A 21,582-nucleotide genomic window follows, 5' to 3' on the forward strand; every position below is an offset into this window, starting at 1 on the left:
TAGAATAACCTTCCAACATAAAGTACGGTAAGTAAATAAGTCATTTAGCACGTAGGATCGTGTGATATCTGGTAACAGTTGGCAACACTGACAAGACGGCAATATTTGCTGTTTAGGAACTGTTCTTATGTGATCCTCACTATAGCTATGTAACATTTTTACCTAATATTTTGCGTAAAAGATTAAAAATATCATAACACAACATTCTATTAACAAATATCTTATTAATAAACCTAACCGTTTGAAAGTTACAATGTTACAACTGCTGGTATCTGACTACAGTTTTGTGCACAACTCTCTGGTGAACATATGGGCAATTTGATACGGTAGGCCCCTGCTGTCAATATTTTTTTATATTATGCAAGACTCAAGGGCAATGACTTCTTATGCTCCACACAATCTAGTTAACATTTTCGTACGTAACGCACATGAAGAGAGAACCGTTATGATAAAATTCGCATTCTCCGTGATGGATCGTTCCACATTAAGCAGATATGATGGGGGCATTTAAGCGACGTTAAAGTGATTAGCCTTGCTTGTTCGTGGCGGTTAAAAAAAATTGTAGTACCTGTGTTATCACCTCTGAGTGTGTGTGTGCAATACTGGAAGGTGTTATCTCGTTCTCGCCCTCATAGTAGCATAAGGAACCGACTGCTGCGGGCATCTGCGGTCTGCCGCATTGTGTTGTGCTACAGAGGTAATTGAGGCGGCGGCCCACGGCCCGGAAACTGGTATATGCGGTTCCTTGCACGTTCACGAAATTAATATCCAATCGAGAGGATAACACTTCATTTGAAATGACCTCCGCTAAGGCAGCAAGCTGGACGGACGCCTAACTTATTGTTTAGTCAATGAATCTGAGCCCCCGAGAATGTAAAGCAATTTTACATCACGATCACTGTTAAATACAGAAGCCATTTACAGTCACTGAAATGATCACACGGAACACTGGTTCAATGAGGACATCAGACATTCTATATCAACTCATCATTAAGCTCCAAGGATGATTTCAAGAAGAGTGATGGACAGCGGTAAGAGTTTTTCGTGAACATCATCATCATCATCATCATCATCATCATCATCATCATCTTCACTTCATGGTTTAGGCTTAGTGCCTGTTCCGTCTTCACATTTTATTCAGTTCCACCTCTTCCTAGGACGTCCGACATCTCTTTTGCCTTTAGGTTGGTACTGTTGTATCAATGCTGGAATTCTTTCGTTATCCATTCGAGACAGGTGTTCTTTCCACTTTTCTTTATAATCTTCAACTTTTTCGTTTATGTTGTATATATCTAATTCCTTACGGATATCCTCATTTCTTATCAGATCCCTTCTTGTACATCCCTTTACTCTGCGAAGAAACCTCATCTCTGCAGCCTGTAATTTACTTTTATCTCATTCTTTAATTATCCATGATTCGCTTCCATATGTCAACACGGGTACTGCCATAGTTTTATAGAACTTTAGTTTTGTTTCCTTTCTAGCTTTATTTTTTAGTGTTCTATTTATTGTTCCGCATATCCACTGGAATTTGCTTATTTTGTTGTCAATATCAATATCTAAATGATCGATTAAATTAATATTTTGTGTCGGAAGTCATATTAAAAATGTACATTAATTTCGCGATAATTTCGTGACTACTACATCGGGTTAACATTTCGCTGTCATAGTCAACAGATATTATTTACACAGTCAAATGTCGATATAACGAAATTCTAGGGGCAGTGAAATTATTTTCGTTATAGTCTACGTCAGGACTGGCAATTAGTTTCCCGTATGAGCGTTTTACCGTAAGCACAAATGAAATCATGTTTGTTTCCTCGCCGGCAGGACTGCTACCCCTCTCTAAGGTAGCGGAGAAGGGGAAAGTAGGCAGTTCGTTTCGTACAGATCAGAGATGAAGTAGGTAGGCCCTACTACACATTTCCATGGACATCGCAAAGCGGAAACCTAGAACTGAGTTTAACAATGATTGGAAATTGTTATTCTTTTTTTAAAGAATTAAAGTAGGGAGTAGCACATTCTAAGGAATAAAGCCAGAGCAAGTTTGTCTCAGAAGACACTAAGGGCCATATTCATAGACATTTTTAGTTCGGGCTTCCGGTGGTTGATCAGCGAACTAACGTTTTTCGTATTCATAAACCAGTGTTAGCGACATGATATGATATGAATCCTGTACAAGTAATCAGTCGATAGCCGGGGCTAGTTTAGCACGCTCGTAGCGCAGGCTAGCGAAATGTCTATGCATAGCACCCCTAAATGTCTGGTGTATACAGAAGTCTAAAACTGTCTTCTAACGAGACGTTTAATCTCTTCTGAAGATGGGCAATTCTAAAGATCACTAGAGGTACATACCCCTGCTGTATTGATACGATTCTAAGAGGCGCTTTTAGGAAACTGACCAAAACATGTTTTTATGGTGACAATTTTAATAAAATTTCGCGTATCGGTTTTGATGCTAAATAAAGTGTCAAATTTTCGCGAAACTGTAGGTCTGCGATATTTCTACTGATAGACTATGTGCCATTTTTGAAGTGCAGGTCGGAATTTTGTTTTATGATAATGGACACTACAAGATAAATCGTCATCTCTTTAATACCCTAGAGTCACTTCAATTTGGCAACTCCAATCTTTTCCGTTTCTGTGCGAGTACCGTTAATGTCTTGATAATGTTTTCACTGTATAAACGTTCTTCTTTAGCATACGCAGACAATCTCTGAATTGTACTTTAATTATACATTGCGACAGTAAAGAATAAGATGAAGTTATTGACATGATGTTCATCTAACCGACGCATATCCTCTGATAATTATTTCATATGTTATATTATTACAAAATCATAATTATTCATAATTATAATTTCATACTTTTTTCTTTAGAAACTTATGGCGCAGAAACATATAACACGTTACACACATTTCAATGAATTTCTGACAAGATACAAAGGAGGTCATTAAAAATTCAACACAAGTCACAACTTAAGTTTGACAAGATTCAACCAATGTCGTTCTTTTAGACGAAGGTTCGAGTGAATTCTAAAAGGAAGAAACTAATATAAGCGATAGAAGTGATTTTTTAGGAGCAGTAAGGTAATGGAAACTGAAGTCAATTGAATATAACATGTTTCACTAATGATAAAATAAATTAATTTGAGAAGAATTTGAATTCGCAAAATTATAAGCTAAAATGGAGAAATGGAAGCACAGATTAATCATAGAGTAAAAGGAACGAATCAAATGTACTATAAAATAAACCGCACTTTAGTAAGGAAAAAGGAAATTAACATCATTAAAATATGAATAGAAACAGAAGCAGAAACAGAAGATATTATAGGCCTAATTGAGTTAAAATTACCAAATAAAAGAAGAAAGGCCCTATATGAGACAAAATCACCAACACAGGAGTGGGTACACTACAAGAAATGGCATGACACTGGCTCAGAAACCCAACGTCTGAAAGGCCAAAAGATAAACTAAACAAGCAGATAGTATAGGACTAATTGAGTTAAAATTAATAAACAAAAGAAGAAAGATCCTACAAGAAACAAAATCACCAACACAGGAGAGGGCATGACACTGACTCAGGAACCGAACGCCTGAAAGGGCAAAAGGGAAAACTAAATAAACAGATATTTATTTATTTATTATTTATTTATTTATTTATTTATTTATTTATTTATTATTTATTTATTTATTTATTATTTATTTATTTATTTATTATTTATTTATTTATTTATTTACTTATTTACTTATTTACTTATTTACTTATTTACTTATTTACTTACTTACTTATTTACTTACTTATTTACTTACTTACTTACTTATTTATTTATTTATTTATTTATTTATTTATTTATTTATTTATTTATTTATTTATTTATTTATTTATTTATTTATTTATTTATTTATTTATTTATTTATTTATTTATTTATTTATTTATTTATTTATTTATTTTGCTAATAATTGTAACATAAAATGTAATATAAACAGAAAAACTTTAGATCGCCCCTGAAAAAGTAGAACTCGTGCTCAGGGGCGGATTCCTGAATTGAAATTAAGACGTAAATAATACAATTTGTCTTATGTCTACTACCCAATAAGAATATATAAATTTAAATTTACAATTTTTCAATTTTTATAAAATGCATACATCACTTTTTAAATTTAATACCAGTTCTATTATAGAGCAGCTGACTACGGACTGGAAGGTCCGGGGTTCGATCCCAGGTGGTGACAGGATTTTTCTCGTTGCCAAACTTTCAGAACGGCCCCGAGGTTCACTCAGCCTCCTATAAAATTGAGTACTGGGTCTTTCCCAGGGGTAAAAGGCGGTCAGAGCGTGGTGCCGACCACACCACCTCATTGTAGTGCCGAGGTCATGGAAAGCATGGGGCTCTACCTCCATGCCCCCCAAGTGCCTTCATGGCATGTTACGGGGATACCTTTACCTTTTTTACCTTTTATCTATTATAATTTACAAGATTTGGATATTTAAATATAAATTTGTTATATATTCTTGAGCCTAAATTACTACTATGATTAAATATTGCTGCAGTGTTGCATTTTGGTTCAAACAATCTTAAAGAATCCATACCTTTTGTTTCATAACTATGAGAATACAATACAAAGTTATTTCGATTTTTATGTATGAATTTTATTAATACAATATAATAAATTTGGCTTATTTTAAAACATTAAAGTCTAAAAGCAATTTTTGAGATGGAAAATCAATAGGTCTATGAAGACATATTTTAATTGTTTTTATGTAATAAATAAAGTGGATTAAAATTGGATATTAGAGGCCTAACTGAATTAAAAAGAAGTAAACCCCAATTATCATCGAAAAGGGAGAATAGATCGTAGATCTCCGAGGAAAAAACTGAAATTGAAAAGTCGAAACAGGCTTAAGTCTAATCTATACTAATAATAAATCTGTAGCCAAAATTTTTCTGGTAATTTTCGATTTTCCAAAAATAATTGGTGTTAACACGTATAATTAACCACCCTGAAACCGAAAATCGCTTTTTTGAAATTTTTGCTTGTATGTCTGTCTGTCTGTCTGTCTGGATGTTTGTTACCTTTTCACGCGATAATGGCTGAACCGATTTATATGAAAATTGGAATATAAATTAAGTTCGTTGTAACTTAGATTTTAGGCTATATGACATTCAAAATACTTTATTTAAAAGGGGGGTTTTAAGGGGGCTTGAATTATATAAATCGAAATATCTCCCTTATATTAATTTTCATGAAAAATGTTACATAACAAAAGTTTCTTTAAAAATAATTTCCGATAAGTTTTATTCTGTACAAAAGTTTGATAGAACTGATATTTAATGAGATAAATGAGTTTTAAAATTACAATAACAACGCCATCTAAGGTGCTGTACTGAAATAAAAACAAATGACTTCGTCTATAAGGGGCCTTGGACAACAACAATCGAAAGCTATTAAACATAGCCTACAGAGAATGTTTCTGTTTTTGTATGAAGTAATATCGGAAGCTAATTAATTGTTTAATTATTATTTCACCATTGGAAAGTGTAGTTTCTCTACATGGACATAATTCTACAATGTTATTACAGTAACTTTTGAAACATATAGCAAGAAATATAAAGTATACACATTAAAATTAAATGATATGTCAATCTTCATTAAACTATGGTTGCATGTAATAACAATTAAGAAACATATTAAAGGAATTGTCATTGCACCAAATGATTGCTCTCTGAACCAATATGACCGTATTTCAATTATTTAAATATAATTTAAATTAAGTAACATATTAAACGATTTATCCTTCTATCAAACACGAATGTTCCCTGGATCAAACGTCCTATTTTAATTATGTAATTACTTTATATTTATTTCTAACAGGTGCAGCGGAGCGCACGGGTCCGGCTAGTCCTTAATAATTATGTAAGTTTACATATCTTATAAAATATATTAGCATATGCTCATTTCATTATTTTTAAATTATATCTCTGTTCCTAGCGAACAAAGTGAGTGAGAAACAATAGAAAGGATATCACAGATTCTTGTAAGTTATTTCAAACATTCTAGTACTAACATCTGTCTATTAAACAAAATTACAGCATTGTGTACCATAATTTAGAGGTAAGGCAACAGTTTATTTGCTTAACTGAACACACTAGACCGTAGCGTGTGTGAACTTTGACGTTGCAGAACATGCCATTCAATCATTAAATCAATTAATCAACATGCTAGCCAAGAGCAAAAGATGCTTACCGTTTGATTCCAATATCAAACTAGTTGTTTTTTATCGAGTTCTTATACAATTCATGACTTCAAACACTGAAACCCTATTATTAATGCTGTAGTGGGATTCGAATGAAACCAGGAGAAACAGCATGATTTGAATGAAACGGACCGTGGAAGTCTGCAATTTTAACGTTTCTGGGAAATCGCTGTTACCGAGTTTAGCGTTGAGTAAGCTAATCCAGACTGAGAATCACTCGTTAAATATAGAATGCTGTTAAAGCAGGAAGAACTGGAATGAGGCTATGCGTTTAATTTCTCAACGCCGAGTGTAATAAACACTGTGTACAAATTCCTTCAAGTGTTTAATAGGCAGAACAACATAAAACCCTCAAGAAACCAATGATCACGGCTATTATGCGTGTCGAAACGTAGGTACTGTACGTAGTGCTAATTTAACAACCTTTTACATTTAAAGTGTCATTCAGTATGAATGATGATATTACTATGACTATTACACTCTTACTACGTCATACTACTTTTGACCAATAAAACGGTACGAAAGGACGTATTTCAACCAATCATGGCTGCTTATCGCACAATTTTATCGCGTCCCTAGCATTTGTTTAATTTTATCGCTTCCCTAGCATTTGTTTCTTTGTTTGCCAACATTTGAAACTGCGCTGGTCTGGACGTCAAAAATATATATAAAATTACAAACCACTCCAGTCGATGCACAGCAGTTTCAAATATGACTCGCATTGGCATTCAAGAACAAGAATTAATAAAAATCACTGATCATACCTATACATCTTCTGAAATCCGATTTACAAATAAATGAAGAGCACCATTCGGAAATCCTGAATAAGTTGAATACACCATGTAGGCCTAAATCAACGAGTTCCACTTCTATTACGCACATGTCCAATATAACATCAATTGAACCACCAACCACATTCAAATTTGAAAATTGTACATTCAATAATTATTCCTTTTAAAATCATTCATGTTAATTTTTTATGTCATCGTCGTTAATTAAAACTTTTCTAACACTTGTGTACAGTATATTAGTTAGGTTATGTTATAGCTTCTGCTATATGATATTATGGATAGTCACGTATCAGAGATTGTTTAATATTAAGATTTATTGAAAATCATCTGCCAAGTGACGTTGATTACTGGGATTCGGATAATTGAAGTGGAATGTTGCATTTTAATAAAAATGAAACTGAATCAACAAAGCCTTCTTGACTAGTAACATTGCCATCGTGTATAATAGATCGAGAACTTCTCTACGAGAAGGCATTGCTCACTACTGCCATCTAGCATGCATCTAGCGTAATATTTGTAATGTTGAGATGGTACAATAATACATTTGAAGACAGTTGTATTTTCGTAAGTCAATTAATATTTTATTGTATTGGAGTACTTCGTTACTTCTAATCTTTATATACTTTCTTCTAATCGTGTAATAGTCAATTAAATCCCACTCGAGTTTTGATTTTCTCTAGATAAATCAAAACTTCTAGTGAGATTACTGTTGATAAAATAATGTCGGAATAAAAAGTGACAGGCAGATTTGATCGACCGTGAATGCTTGGACATCATGAATCTATATTTAACGTTAAGACGATAGTTTTTACTTTGAAAATGCTGAATGTCCACAAGTTAATTTTTATTTTTTCATTATGTGAATTATTAAGAAAAACACTCTGATGTTGCAAGGAAGTTAATTTAGGGATATTGACTGGAATACCTGTTTTAAGAATCTCTACTAGCGATATAGTAGTGTTTTAACACGTAATTTGTCTGACCGTTCACCTATTTGTGTATTGTACACAGATTACTGCTAGACTATTAGACGAATTTTTCTTCACATTGTCCACACCTGTGGAATAACGGCTAGCGCGTCTGGCCGCGAAACCAGGTGGCCCGGGTTCGAATCCTGGTCGGGGAAAGTTACCTGGCTGAGGTTTTTTCCGGGGTTTTCCCTCAACCCAATATAAGCAAATGCTGGATAACTATCGGTGTTGGACCCTGGACTCATTTCACCGGCATTATCACTCTCACTTCAGCCAGACGCTAAATAACCTGAGATGTTGATACAGCGTCGTAAAATAACCTACTACTTCTTCATATTCAGTACTGTATCTGCGAGCTGATTCACCTAGGAATACTGCACAAATGAAATACGACATATAGGCCTAAGTATTCACTACAAAAATGAATGTAACGAAAGGGACACATACTTTCTCATATGATTTACGCTTTTCACAGCAATTAGGTTTAGGTACTTATCATGCGAACGATTGCTGTTAATAATTCAATTTCTTGACCCATTATTAAAAAGATAGACTTAAATAAAATGGCATAATATGCATTTAAATGAGACAAACTGTCTCTAATGAGACAGTAAAATTAATAGGCCTTGAAATAGAGTATTTAATTTTTTAAATAGACATAAAATGCGAATATAATCAACATAGGTTCTAACTATCTTCTTTGTCTATTTTCTTCTCGCATGTGATACAAAGTGACAACTGAAATTTTACAAACAGTAGACCTATGTGTCTAAAATTGTTGTTCCAGCAACATTAATTAGTCTACTAGCTTCTGAGGACATGGGGAATAAAAATATACCTTTCCATGTATATCAGTATCGCTAACATTTATCCTTGAGGTTTAGAGCCGAATTCATAGTGAACATTTATAAATGAGTGATACAATATATCAGCACTCAAACTCATTTCATATTCATAGTTGTCACTCATTCACAAATGAGTGGTCAAATAAGTGAGCACTCATCCCAATAAATGAGCTAAGATACCCACTTAAGTGTTACTCATTCTCATAGGCTATTGATTTCTGACCAGACTAGTTGTTCTTCAGAGAATAGCAATGGCAAATAATAATAATAATAATAATAATAATAATAATAATGATAATAATAATAATAATAATGACAATAATGCGCCCGAGTTCAAGTCATTTTTTATAAATCTACAAGTAAATAAAAATAAATAATACAAATAATTTACTTTAGCATTTTTTTTAGAATTGGAATTGAATTCCAAGCAAATCTTCCACATATCATTATTTTTGGGTAGAAACATCAGTCTGTTTTCTATTATAACTCTGTATTCGAATATGAAGACTTGCAGATGAAGCCTTTCTTGGCCTGTGAAGTTCTTCCCCTTAAGTATAATAATTTTAGGTTAAAATAGCAGGCTGTAATAATTATTTATAAAGATTAACTCAAGAATGCAATAATAATAATTGTCTCAAGGGGGTACGCATCCCACTGACTAAATATGTAAAAATGTTGATATTTTTTTTTATTATACTTGTTTATAATTACCGCAATTTCTTTTACAATATCAACTGTTGTTTTTCTTTGCTTCAACAACATTTTACATAATTCACTACTATTATAATTGCATCAATAACTACTGTAGGCCTAGCTATGTATAATAATAATAATAATAATAATAATAATAATAATAATAATAATGTTTGAATACAACATCAATAATAGTTTTTTGTTATTTCTTATATAATTGCAATGGAGATTGGGAGTACGGAGGTAAAAAAAATGTATGTTGGATGTATGCTAGAAAAAAAGATTTTAAATATCACTGAATATCATATTGCCATAAGTGTCACTCAATATATGAGTGTAAATCTTATATAAGTGTTTATGAGATGGACACATATTTTATGTGAGTCACTTATCACTTATAACTTACGTGTTCCACTCATTAGGCCTTGTTCAGACTGTTCACTATGAATTCGGACCATAGAATGCTTTGGAGTGAGGGTTTTTAAATCTGTCACATGAGCAGATAGAGACTGTATAAGAGTAAACTGATATAGGGCATAATGTTTGAAAAGTCGGGAATAAACCATTCTTTTTAATCAGTTATTTAACGACTGTATACCAAATGCAGGAATATTTAGTGTCAATGGAACTGACGATGGCGAGATTGTACTTTCGGAGAAGAGTCCGAGAATTCGCTATGGAATTACTTGACATTCGCCTTACAAGTAATAATCCCAAGCGAAATTCGAGTCCAGGACACAAGTCCCGTTCGCTAACTCCTAGATCACGCAGGTGCCATCAATTCATTTTCATGTCACAGTCCAAATTACAACAAAGGGATCGTATATCTCTAGGGGTGCTATTCATAGACATTTCGCGCTACGAGCGTGCTAAACTAGCCCCCGCTATCGACTGGTTACTTGTACAGGATTCATATCATAATATCATATCGCTAAGACTGGTTTATGAATATGAAAAACGTTAGTTCGCTGATCATCCACCGGAAGCCCACGCTAAGAATGTCTATGAATACGGCCCCAAGAGTTTAAGCCTAGAAACCCTCTGTCTTACAAACAACAATAAATTTCTCGCGATAAGTAATTTTCCCGTGTATTCTCTATATTCACGCAACATTTACATAAACTTACGCACATCTGCTCCTCATGGAGCAAAGGTCAACACTGCAGAAGATAATCATTTGACCTACAAGTAGCTAGGGTTCATCTGAAGAATTCTATCACCATGAGTCTGCGTTCACAAACGATTAGTCGCTTTGTCTAAGCAGAAATTCCTCAACATAATTACTTCAATTCGTCTTTTGAAAAAATGAATGCAGCCATTCTCCTGCACTTGGACGTGGGTGGTGAGCATGATGAAAGCGTTGGAAACTACCGCTCTGTTATGTTTCTACTGTGTGAATCCTCCTACAAGACAGGCGGGCGGGACGCTTCAACTTTGACAATGGTCGATTAGCCAAGCTGGAAGCGAGCGCAGAGCAAAGGGCGAAGGGAAATAAAATGGCAGGCATTACGACCCACAGCTGAAGAATGGGTGTAGTGATGGGAGCAGGCAGACAACTCCCGGAATAACTGTCCCACAGTAATAGCTGCAGACGGAACTCCTTAGGCCAAATAATAAAAAAAAAAAAAACGAGGAGAGAAGCTTTTGTTAAATTACCGCATCCAAGCAAACAAGTCAGGTATTCGGACCCTATTGAAACCCGTCATTAACAAACAAACGAACTGTAAGAAAGAGTGAGGGAGGTTTCACGAAAGGTTCATAAGGGTCGAACTGTGAGGAAAGAGGGTTTCTTTTTGTCTGTATGCAGTCGTGAATGACGTATCCAACTACAACATCAAGTATCGCGTCCTCCGCTCCAGCGCCTTGCAGAAGGTAGAGGCGTGCATCAGGAGGCACTGCAAGGCGCGCGTCATTATAAAAAGAGGGCAGTAAAAGTATTTTATTGTATTATTTATGAACACGAACTGAAATTCTGCGTCTTCGGTATTGCATTACATTAACAGAAATGTAGGTTAAATTCATTGCCAAACAGACGTTTCAAGTCTTTCAAGTAAGTTTAAAGAAGAGAAGATACTGGCACAAATTTAACGATTAAACATAAAATTCGTATCGTCGGTCTCAATTATTTGTCATTACACTTGACATTAGATCTATTACTACAGTTGATGAGTTAAAATCCGACAGAGGGCGATGGATTTTCAAAGTGCGATAAAACTTTTTGTATCACGACCCGAGTGTTAGCTGCGTATGTGAACTATGTGGCGAGTGCTGCGAGAGATATCACATCCTGAGCTATCAATCAATCAATCAATCAATTCCAACAACACATTCACACTGTGCGCTATTATTATTATCATTATTATTATTATTATTATTATTATTATTATTATTATTATGAAAATGTTTAATTATATGTACTTTCGGAAGAGGCTAAAACCAGATAATCTGTATCGTAAAATTACGACATGTATAAGAACCATGGCCTAAATCAAATGAACGACACGTTCTACAGTGGTCCAAAACGCAAATGTAGCCGGACAAAATTTAACAACTTTTTACCTATTCAACAGATTTTCACGAAACTTTGTCCAGTACTTAGGCCTACAGCTACCATATTTGTTGTGTATACAAACTATTATTACCGTACGTTTGTGTAAGAGGAATTACCTCATAATAGGGGATGCATGTAGACAAAATTAATAACTTTTCACTTATCTAACAGATTTTCATTAAACTTTGTAAAGTAGTTACAGGTAGCTTGTTTGTTTTGTATACAAACTCTGATTACGTTTAAGAGAAACTACCTCATTTTAGACTGTGAATTTAGACAAAAGTAACAACTTTTCACCTGTGTACTAAATTTGCATAAAATTTTGACCAGTAGTTACATGTAGGCCCTACCATATTTGTTTTGTATTAAGACTGATTACGTTTGTGTAAGAGGAAGTCAGCATTCCCATTATAGGGAGTGCATTTACACAAAATTAATAACTCTTCACATAGGCCTATGTAAGATATTTTCATGAAGCTTTGTACAATAATAACTACTGGTAGCATATTAAATTTGTTTCACATATAAATAGCATATTTTCTTATTCAGTATTTTCAGAATTGGAGATCGGTTATTCAGCGTCTGAAGTCTCCTCTTCCGTGATTTAACGGTAGTCCCATCTCTCAATAAAGCTCTTACTTCTTGTGGAATTTTTCATTTTCTTCTGTTGTTGCTAATTACGGAATCTGATGTGATCAGTAGGCCTAGTACATAGAATATGTATTCTATTGTTTCTGTCCTTGAAAATTTCCGTATACGTCTCTCCATACATATACATATGCTACATATCTTCTACAGTCTTTGTTGCGGGCTTCTTGGGCTCCTTCGAATAGCTGTCCTATCGGTACTATAGCCAACTCGATAATGAATTAACATTTTGTGAACACTGGCTGGCATATAATACCAATTATAGTGTTCTTTATAGAGCGAGGCAATTTCAATCGCATAGGCCTATATGTAAAATGCACATATGTCAATGTGTAAGTTTGTTTTACTGCTATTATTTTCAAATAATTTCCTTGAACCAATCATACAAGATCCCGAAAACAAAGTTTAATCACGTTAATTGTATTTTTTTTATCTATAACACTGTCTGTAAAAATCACTTCTTCTTTCAGTCGTTCTGAATATCTTGATAAAAGTAGGAAAACTGTTCTGTAGCTTTCTTTCCAGTTTATTTTAAATTTACTACACAAAACTAACATTCAACAGCATTTCTTCATTGCTATCTTCTATTTCATAAAAACCTTCTATGAAATTATATAGTCTACACATTTTTTTTTTTTTTTTTTTTTTTGTTTACGTTACTTCCTGTACGCCCAAGTTTAAATAACTGTTTCCGATATAGAGTTTCCGGCAGCACTGAAATAGAGATTTAAATTTACTGGCAGCTTTTTTTATACAAACAATGCTGAAATAGTTTTCTTATCGACTGAATATAGAATCTTGGTGGTAACTCGGGGCGCATTTTTTAAAAATCCTATGAAACATTGTAATTTCCAGAAATATTTATCATTATTCTATGTGCAACAAGTAATTCGATAACAAATACAAAATAAAATTATAAAATTTTTATAGTAACATCTTCAGGACAGTCTTCTATTTCAAATAAAAATACACCCAAGTTCCCTACTCACCTAGGACTTCGCTATGACAATTACAAAACATGATTGTTTTAGATCTCTGCCTGTCAGCGGAAATGCACCTCTCCAATGTTTATGTTTAACGAACCAATATTGCAGCATGTGACGAGCAATAAAATCAAGAAAATATGGTATTTTATGACGGAAAGAATGCAGAATACGAAAATATTAATCTTCCTTTAAAGTGATAAAATTACTTTTGTACATCAAGATTTGCTTTTTGGACCACTGTGCTTTCCCTGCTTTTGGGACTGATGTTTTCGCGGGTTAATAGGCCTATTTTGTGTGTAACTACTGATGTCCGTAAGAACGTCTCTTGAGACCGTAGAGCTCTTTCGTAGACAAAGCAGAAAAATGTAGAAAGACAAGATGCAAGAAATCTCTAGTGGCCGAAATGTTTACGGGACCTAAAGAAGCCACAAGTGAAAATCACTTATAGATTTCGTAAAATAATGGTAATCCCTTAAGTGACATGGAGTCCAGCGACTTGGGGGGGGGGGATTGAAAAATCAGAAACGGCATTTCTAAGAATAGTTGAACACAGACAGTAAGAAGTTACAAACGCAGTCAAAATATTCGAAATTAGCTTTATTTCAACGTAAAATGTTTGGCTATAAAGGTCACGAAATTTAATCCATTTCTGAAGACGAACTGCGTAGTATCAACGAAATTTTATGCACAGATATCAGCATTACAAGCCGAAGTACAATACTTCCAGCACTTTCTATGAGAAGCGGGTACATTTAATAGGCCTCTGTGTCTTTTCCATAAGTTCATATGGCAAACAGCGGGCCGCGAAATGTTCGTATCTCTTATCTAAATTCATTCGATATAAGCCACCGGTACCAGCACAATTCAGGAATAGAGCCACGTGAATTTACATATGCGTTAATTACAGACTCATATGGAAAAAAGAATAGGATATACGTAGGCCTACAATAAAATGCGGACATGTCACAATAAACAAATCTCAACCTCTTCGCAGATGAAATTAATCTCGTCCGCATAATTTATGATGTTTAAAACGAGTCTTAACAATCTATCAAGACTTCCCATTCCCGACTGTTATAGACGCAATTGTTTGAGCTGTCCAGGCATACCGGATCCAACTAGGCGACATTATCTTAAGATCTTAGATGACATTACGGAACCTGTAACTAGTTCCGAAATTTAACACACATTAAGTCACAACATACTGTTGGAAAATTCGAATTATTCTTTTGAAAGAATCGCCATGACGGCCTAAAATCTCATAAAGGCCTACATCCACGGAGATTTCCAATCTCATAGACTGAGAAAATGTTTCCCCAACTCTCCGATTAATAATGAAGTCGAATAGCAACGACTTCTCAAGACGCTCGACAGAACAATTAACTACTTTATCTTGAAAGGAAGAAGATAAAAATAACACGTTCCAAAGGTTCAAGAACAATCTACATTGCTGCAAATTTATCTGAAGAAGCAAGAAGCAGAGATTCTTGTTCCAAGAAATAAGCGTCGTTTTCTGGAATAAAATATTAACTCGCAAGCAATCAGACAACAGGCTCGGAAACAGATTACCTGGAAAATTTTCACAAAAAAAAAAAAAAAATCTTTGCGCAAAAAAAGAAAGGCTATATGTTTCCAAATTCTTCCATTCTTCCAACCCTATTACTCGTAAATATCAAAGATACTTTGCTCATCGTTCAGGAAAATCAAATGCTGGCTTACAAAAGTTGTGCTATAACTTATAAGAATAATTGTATAATAACAAATTTTATTGCTTTACTTACCCACAAAAGGAGAAAGGATGAAATTCCCAAAATGGATAAACATTTACCTGGAACAAAAAAAATGTATTTAGCAAAATCAATAATAGAGATACTGAACCAAGGGAAAACAGACTACTTGTTCAATGAAAAACGATAAAAAAAATTACATTAAAAAGCATGAGATATTGACCCAAGAAAGACATAGGCCTATCCCTGTTCAGTGGAAAGGAGGAAAAATGTATATTAAAAAGTATGAGATTGTTATTTCATTAAGGCATAATATAAGTTACTGTATGTTTATTTTAAAAAATCGGATACATTTACGACCAGCCAAGGAAAGAAACAGCAAGAGCAATTGGTACTAATTTATTTTTGTCCATATACATCGTTCTGCCATTATTCCGTCTCAAATATGTGTGAATAAATTAATGGTAGGCTATTTAGGCCTACTTAGTTAATGACTACTTTAGGCTTGATATCCGCCCTCTTCAGATTTCTAGTGAAGTCCTACGCTTGTTACCGCTTTCTTCTTTTTGTCCTAGCGGGGATGAGTAGCCCTATATGATCGGTAGTTTTGTATCAAATAGGGTGTGCGTTCTGATGTGTGTTAAGACGTATTGTGCATGTGCTTTTTAATGTCTGTATTTTCATATTGTTCTAGTGTGTTTAGTTTCCAGCTTTTGGGTTCAATGTGTAGGATTTACATGTCTGTTCCTACGTTGCTGTAATTGTGGTTGGTGTTAGTGATATGTTCTGCGTAGGTGGAAGTGTTTCTGTAGAATACGTTTTAAAACCAAGTTGAACAGCAGTATCGAACTAATTCGGCTAGCCTTAAGACGCATTTAACTTTCTCGCGCGGTGTCGAAATTGTTTACTGATGTCAACAAAGGTAGCAGCAGCAGCAGTAAATGGAGTTTATTTGAGAGCTTATTGACTCTCGCACGTCAGCCTCAAAGCGTATTGTGCTACCAAATACCTTACTATAATAATACCGGACAGCTGTATACTAGCAGCATTGGCGTGAGTGCGAAAAATCGCGGACCTGACATCTAACGCAGAGGGATGGAATTACGTCCACATATACAAATATTAACATAGCGTGATTCGGACTATTGTTTAAAACGTGAGTTCCTAATGTGGAATTATATATGAAACACTTAATAAATGTTGAATAATATTTAATGTAAAATTATTATCTTATATCAAAGCTGCATATTATGAGAAATATTGCATACTTCATATTACTTCCCGTAATTAATTGTTACATATTTTTTCTTTGGTTTACAGAGACAAAATCAATCTGATAATAGGAATGAATTTACAGTAATGTTTTATATACGCATTGCTGACAACTGCAAAGATAAAATTGATAGTAATCTGATGCTTGTAATAATTAGTAAAGACATGTGGACAACAATAAAACTTAATTTGATAAAAGCTTAAAATCCAATACATTTTAACCTCTATTTATTTATTAGATATAAATAAAAAAAACTAATTTGTATTTTTCTATCAACACAAAGACGAAGGAATTAGGCCTACTAAAGAATGTTGTTGACTTACGTTTTATGAACTGTCGGAAATCGAAAGTACGATTTGGAGCAATTTGTAATGCTGCAATTGTCACAATTATAAACAGCACATATACACCCTGACATTTTAACACTAGTACCTAGTACTAATTCATAAGACTATTAACAAATTAACTAGCTCAGCAACAATATACATTGCAGTTGATTACAGCTTGTTTCGCGAGTATCTCTATTCTGGTAGGTAGCAGCACCATCGTCGTTCGCACGTAAAACTGCTAGCTGTCCGGTATTATTATAGTAAGGTATTCGGTGCTACTCCACTACCTTTCATGGAGATCTCAATTCTGAATTTTTAACCCTTAAATTGGCAAAGCTTCATTTCTCACACTAGTTTATTAAACCTTGTCTGACTGTAAAGAAAACAACTATCGCAATGTCCATATTTTATATGTTGTACAATATTATAGTATTGTGGAATTTTAATTTTCCTACCAATTTTTTCTATTGTTCTATTAATATTATAGCATATAGCTTATTAACCTGTTGTATCCTAATAGGATACTTTGTCAATTTAGGGGTTAACAAGCTCCAGAATCTTCACTTATATGAAAGGATCTTCCGTATTGCCCTATGGAGAGGCTCCAAGTATCTGAAGCCTCCTCCTTTCCAGGACTCACGCTCGAGCAGTGTGTTTTGCTGTTTCAATATAGGCTATTGCCCACATAGTCTACAGATGGAATCTTCGCGAAAGAGTCCCACATTTTGTAGATGTTTCCTGAGGTGTCCATATCCAGCATAAATGCAATCGTTATCTTTAATTTCTTCCTACTTAAATGTAGAAGATATCTAGCGAGAGCTAGACTAGGAGTCTTGATCAAAACTTTGCCGAGAGAGTGATCAACAAAGGTAACGCGCTAGAGCAGGATATGGACAAAACTTTGAGAGAGATTTCCTTTGCGATCAAAGTTTCTATGCAATAATAAATACTTCCGATATTGGCATATTTTTTTAGCCTATCTTAAATATCTTCGAGGCGAACACTCTGTAAATTCTTATATTGTCAGAGTTGAGTGGTCTTTTAAGTCTTGGTTTTTCTGAACCGACGCATGCGAGATGCGAGAACCGCCTCGCACAAATCCGGAGTACACGAGAGATTGGGTTATTTTACGACGCTGTTTCAACATCTAGGTTTTTAGCGTCTGAATGATATGAAGGTGATAATGCCGGTGAAATGAGTCCGGGGTCCAACACCGAAAGTTACCCAGCATTTGCTCGTATTGGGTTGAGGGAAAACCCCGGAAAAAACCTCAACCAGATAACTTGCCCCCACCGGGATTCGAACCCGGGCCACCTGGTTTCGCGACCAGACGCGCTGACCGTTACTCCACAGGTGTGGACTACACGAGAGATAGTGAGTGGTTTCTATGGCTGCGAGGTGCGCAGACCTCGCATCTCGCAGTTATAGAAACCACTCACTATCTTTCGTGTAGTCCGGATTTGTGTGAAGCGGGCCTCGCACGTCGTATGCGTCGGTTCAGAAAAACCAAGGCTTTACTGTGCTGAGAAGCATAACATTGTCTTTCTAAGTTTTGGTGACTTCTTGGCACTTTGAAAACTGTTTCTAGCAGCGTTTTCAAAATAAAGCTATCACTTGGCGCCGTAACAATTTAGTACAGAGCCACCCATTACTGCGCGGCCACGCAGTCGTATAGCTTGGTGTCAGCACTGGGAAAGGCAATCTAAAGCCTTGGTTTTTCTGAACCGACGCATGCGACGTGCGGGGTGCGAGGCTCGTCTCACACAAATCCGGACTACACGAGAGATAGTGAGTGCGCAGACCTCGCATCTCGCAGTTATAGAAACCACTCACTATCTCTCGTGTAGTCCGGATTTGTGTGAGACGAGCCTAGCACCCCGCACGTCATATGCGTCGGTTCAGAAAAACCAAGGCTTTAGAGATATATTTGTGATAAAAGAAGTGTATACGAGATTTCATATACACAACTCATTTACAAGTAGAGAATTGCGACACACGGATGTGAAATGCCTCACATCGAGACAGATATCACGAAGGGATACTCTCTTGGTGGTCACTTCGTGTCTCAGTAAGTGGCGAGGTTCCATGTCCTTTTAATTACAATAAGTCGGACTCATTTGAACTCTTGACTTCATTACCGCAAAACATGGGCACAACCGGAACTTATTCTGAGAATTGTATCACCTACATGATAGTAAATTTCTCTGAATTAAAAAGTAGCCATTACAATAGACGCGTAACAGTCTTGTAAACTGTTGGCAGTTATAGTACCGCCGTAACAATGGGGAGTGGAGCGCATTCAAGTTTTTCAATAGCGAATGACGGTGGAGCGTATAAACATGCGTGGGTGAGTGTAGGTAATCGAGAGGGGAGAGCACGTGCAAACCAGTATGTAATTCATTCAAAAGGGGAAATATTGTTCAGTACCAACACCATAAATGAACACATGAATGAACTTAATTAGCACAAGTAAGAACAACGCTCATAGATCCATTCACCGTAACGACAGAGGTATAAGATAACACAAGCCAGCAGTCGACTGTGCATTTCACGTAGTATTCTTCACTGACCCCAACTAGAACCGAACCTTTGTCTCTCCCTTTCCATGTAAGTATATTTGCAATTGAAGTAGCAAATAAAAGCATTCTGGCTATACAATACTTCGACCATCTGCATCCACAAAAGGTAACCAACAAAACATAAAAATTGTTTTTCTTGCTGCAGCATTTGACGTGCTCAGCCACTAGGCCTATCATTCAAATGTTTTTAGTAGATTATAGAGATGGGGTGTGACAGCGTTTTGCTATCACAGCTCCGAACTGTGACTGCTCCGGAAAAACCGCTGTGACAGATAATAGCGATTTTGTCACAGTGTGATTTTTGTGTTCGGATGATTCTTGGAGATTCCGAATGTTGTAACGTCCTGGCATTCACAGAGTCATTCATTAAAGTTGATGGCAGACAATACCACATTCCAAGGGTAACATCATCAGTCGTAAGATACAAGTTTCTTGTTGCTACAAGTCCCAGCTTGTCTGGGCTCTTCAAGTCTTTAATTCGTGGTCATTTTACAAAATTATTGAATATAATAGTTCTTTGCAAGAGGTATGTCCTATATATCGGAACAAAACCGGAATTAATCAAAAGGCATAGTACAGCCCATAATGTACCGAACATGAATCTTCGTTTTGAGACCCAAACCATTATTTCTAACTGGTGATCAGGGATGTGTTCAGTCTTCTATTTCATATATTCCATAACATTTGATTATTTGAGATTTTATATACACCAGTAATGAGTGTTAAATTGTAAAATTCTTTTGATATGCCTTTAGCAATATGGACTATATAAATTAGCAATACATTTAATCAAAACATTTCAATGTTTCCCATCACGAGTCATGATAAATTTATGTTCATCGCTCTTCTGCGAATAAAATTGAAATACTGGTGCCATGTCATAACAATATTGATTAGCGCGGCAAATATACTATAGTCGCGTCGCTGTTATTTCCGGCGTGACTCCTCCTCTTTGCTTACGCCTTAGGACAGGCCTGCAGAACTCGCAAGTAGGGGAAATATGACGTCAGCCTCACTCCACTTCTATTGGGGATGATCGACTTCCGCCGTGAGAATGAATGTTGATGCAGCCGAGCGTAACTAGAACGCCGTGACCGCACAGGTAGAAAAGGTGGGTGGGGTAAGAAAGGAGCTACAGTTCTGCAGGTCTGCCTTAGGAAGTGAAGGCTCTATAAAGTCTACGTAGGTAGTATCGTTCGCCATTTTTGTTCTTTCGTTGCCGAGCTACCAGACGAGAAATCTATTTGCCGCACCGTTAAACATTATCATGTCGTAGCTCCTATGGTAATAAATCAAACGCACTGTAATTGAGCAAATAATTGAGCGTCAAATAGCGTCCTCGTGTGCTTTCTGTGAACGCCAACGAAAGAGCCAAAATGGCGGGCGATTATATTAAGTATTTATCGAACCTTAGAAAGTACATAACGTCATCAGCAGCGAATCACAAGACGCACACGTTTAAATGCAGTCGACTCGCAAAGTGATTGGCTGCCAGAAATAAGAGCGACAGGACTATAAAAACAAAACACTCTTTGATTGTACAGGGACATCATTTTATTTTTACTTCAATTTTTATTGTACCTGAGTTTTTAATGTACTTCACTCCCACCCCTTCTACTAATAAAGATCAACCGTCCTGGACACAGATCCAAGACCGCATGTACAGTCATAGAAGCCTTACGGTCATAGTAAACAGTACGTTCCAAAAATATGTTCGCGTTTTCCAGTGACGAAAGAGCTTTCAATATTGAATCATTTTCGCACAGGTACTGTCGTCCATTTGCCTACGTCGTATCCCGGTTTCCCCCACCTGCTTTTATTCGCCAGCTAGTGGCTGGGCTGTCGTCTTAGCTCTTTTGTGAGAACATTAATTTCTGTTAGGAATTGGACGTCTACGTTATATTATACAACTGTTTAAAACAACTTAAAT

At 35.5% G+C, this 21,582-nt stretch overlaps 1 protein-coding gene across 4 annotated transcripts in view; it reads left to right on the top strand.

The window, feature by feature from the left end:
• Positions 1-21,582, top strand: part of Tollo (Toll-like receptor Tollo) — a 235,231-nt gene that overhangs the window by 146,919 nt on the left and 66,730 nt on the right. For 2 of the 4 annotated variants that reach the window (XM_069834503.1, XM_069834501.1), the window contains one exon: positions 5,878-5,919. The exons of the other annotated variants lie outside the window; for them this stretch is intronic. The gene's annotated coding sequence lies outside the window, so the exon portion shown is untranslated. The remainder of the gene's footprint in view (positions 1-5,877; positions 5,920-21,582) is intronic. 4 annotated transcript variants of the gene reach the window in all.

Source organism: Periplaneta americana, chromosome 9 (genome assembly GCF_040183065.1).
Source record: "Periplaneta americana isolate PAMFEO1 chromosome 9, P.americana_PAMFEO1_priV1, whole genome shotgun sequence".
In the NCBI taxonomy this organism is placed as follows: Eukaryota; Metazoa; Arthropoda; class Insecta; order Blattodea; family Blattidae; genus Periplaneta; species Periplaneta americana.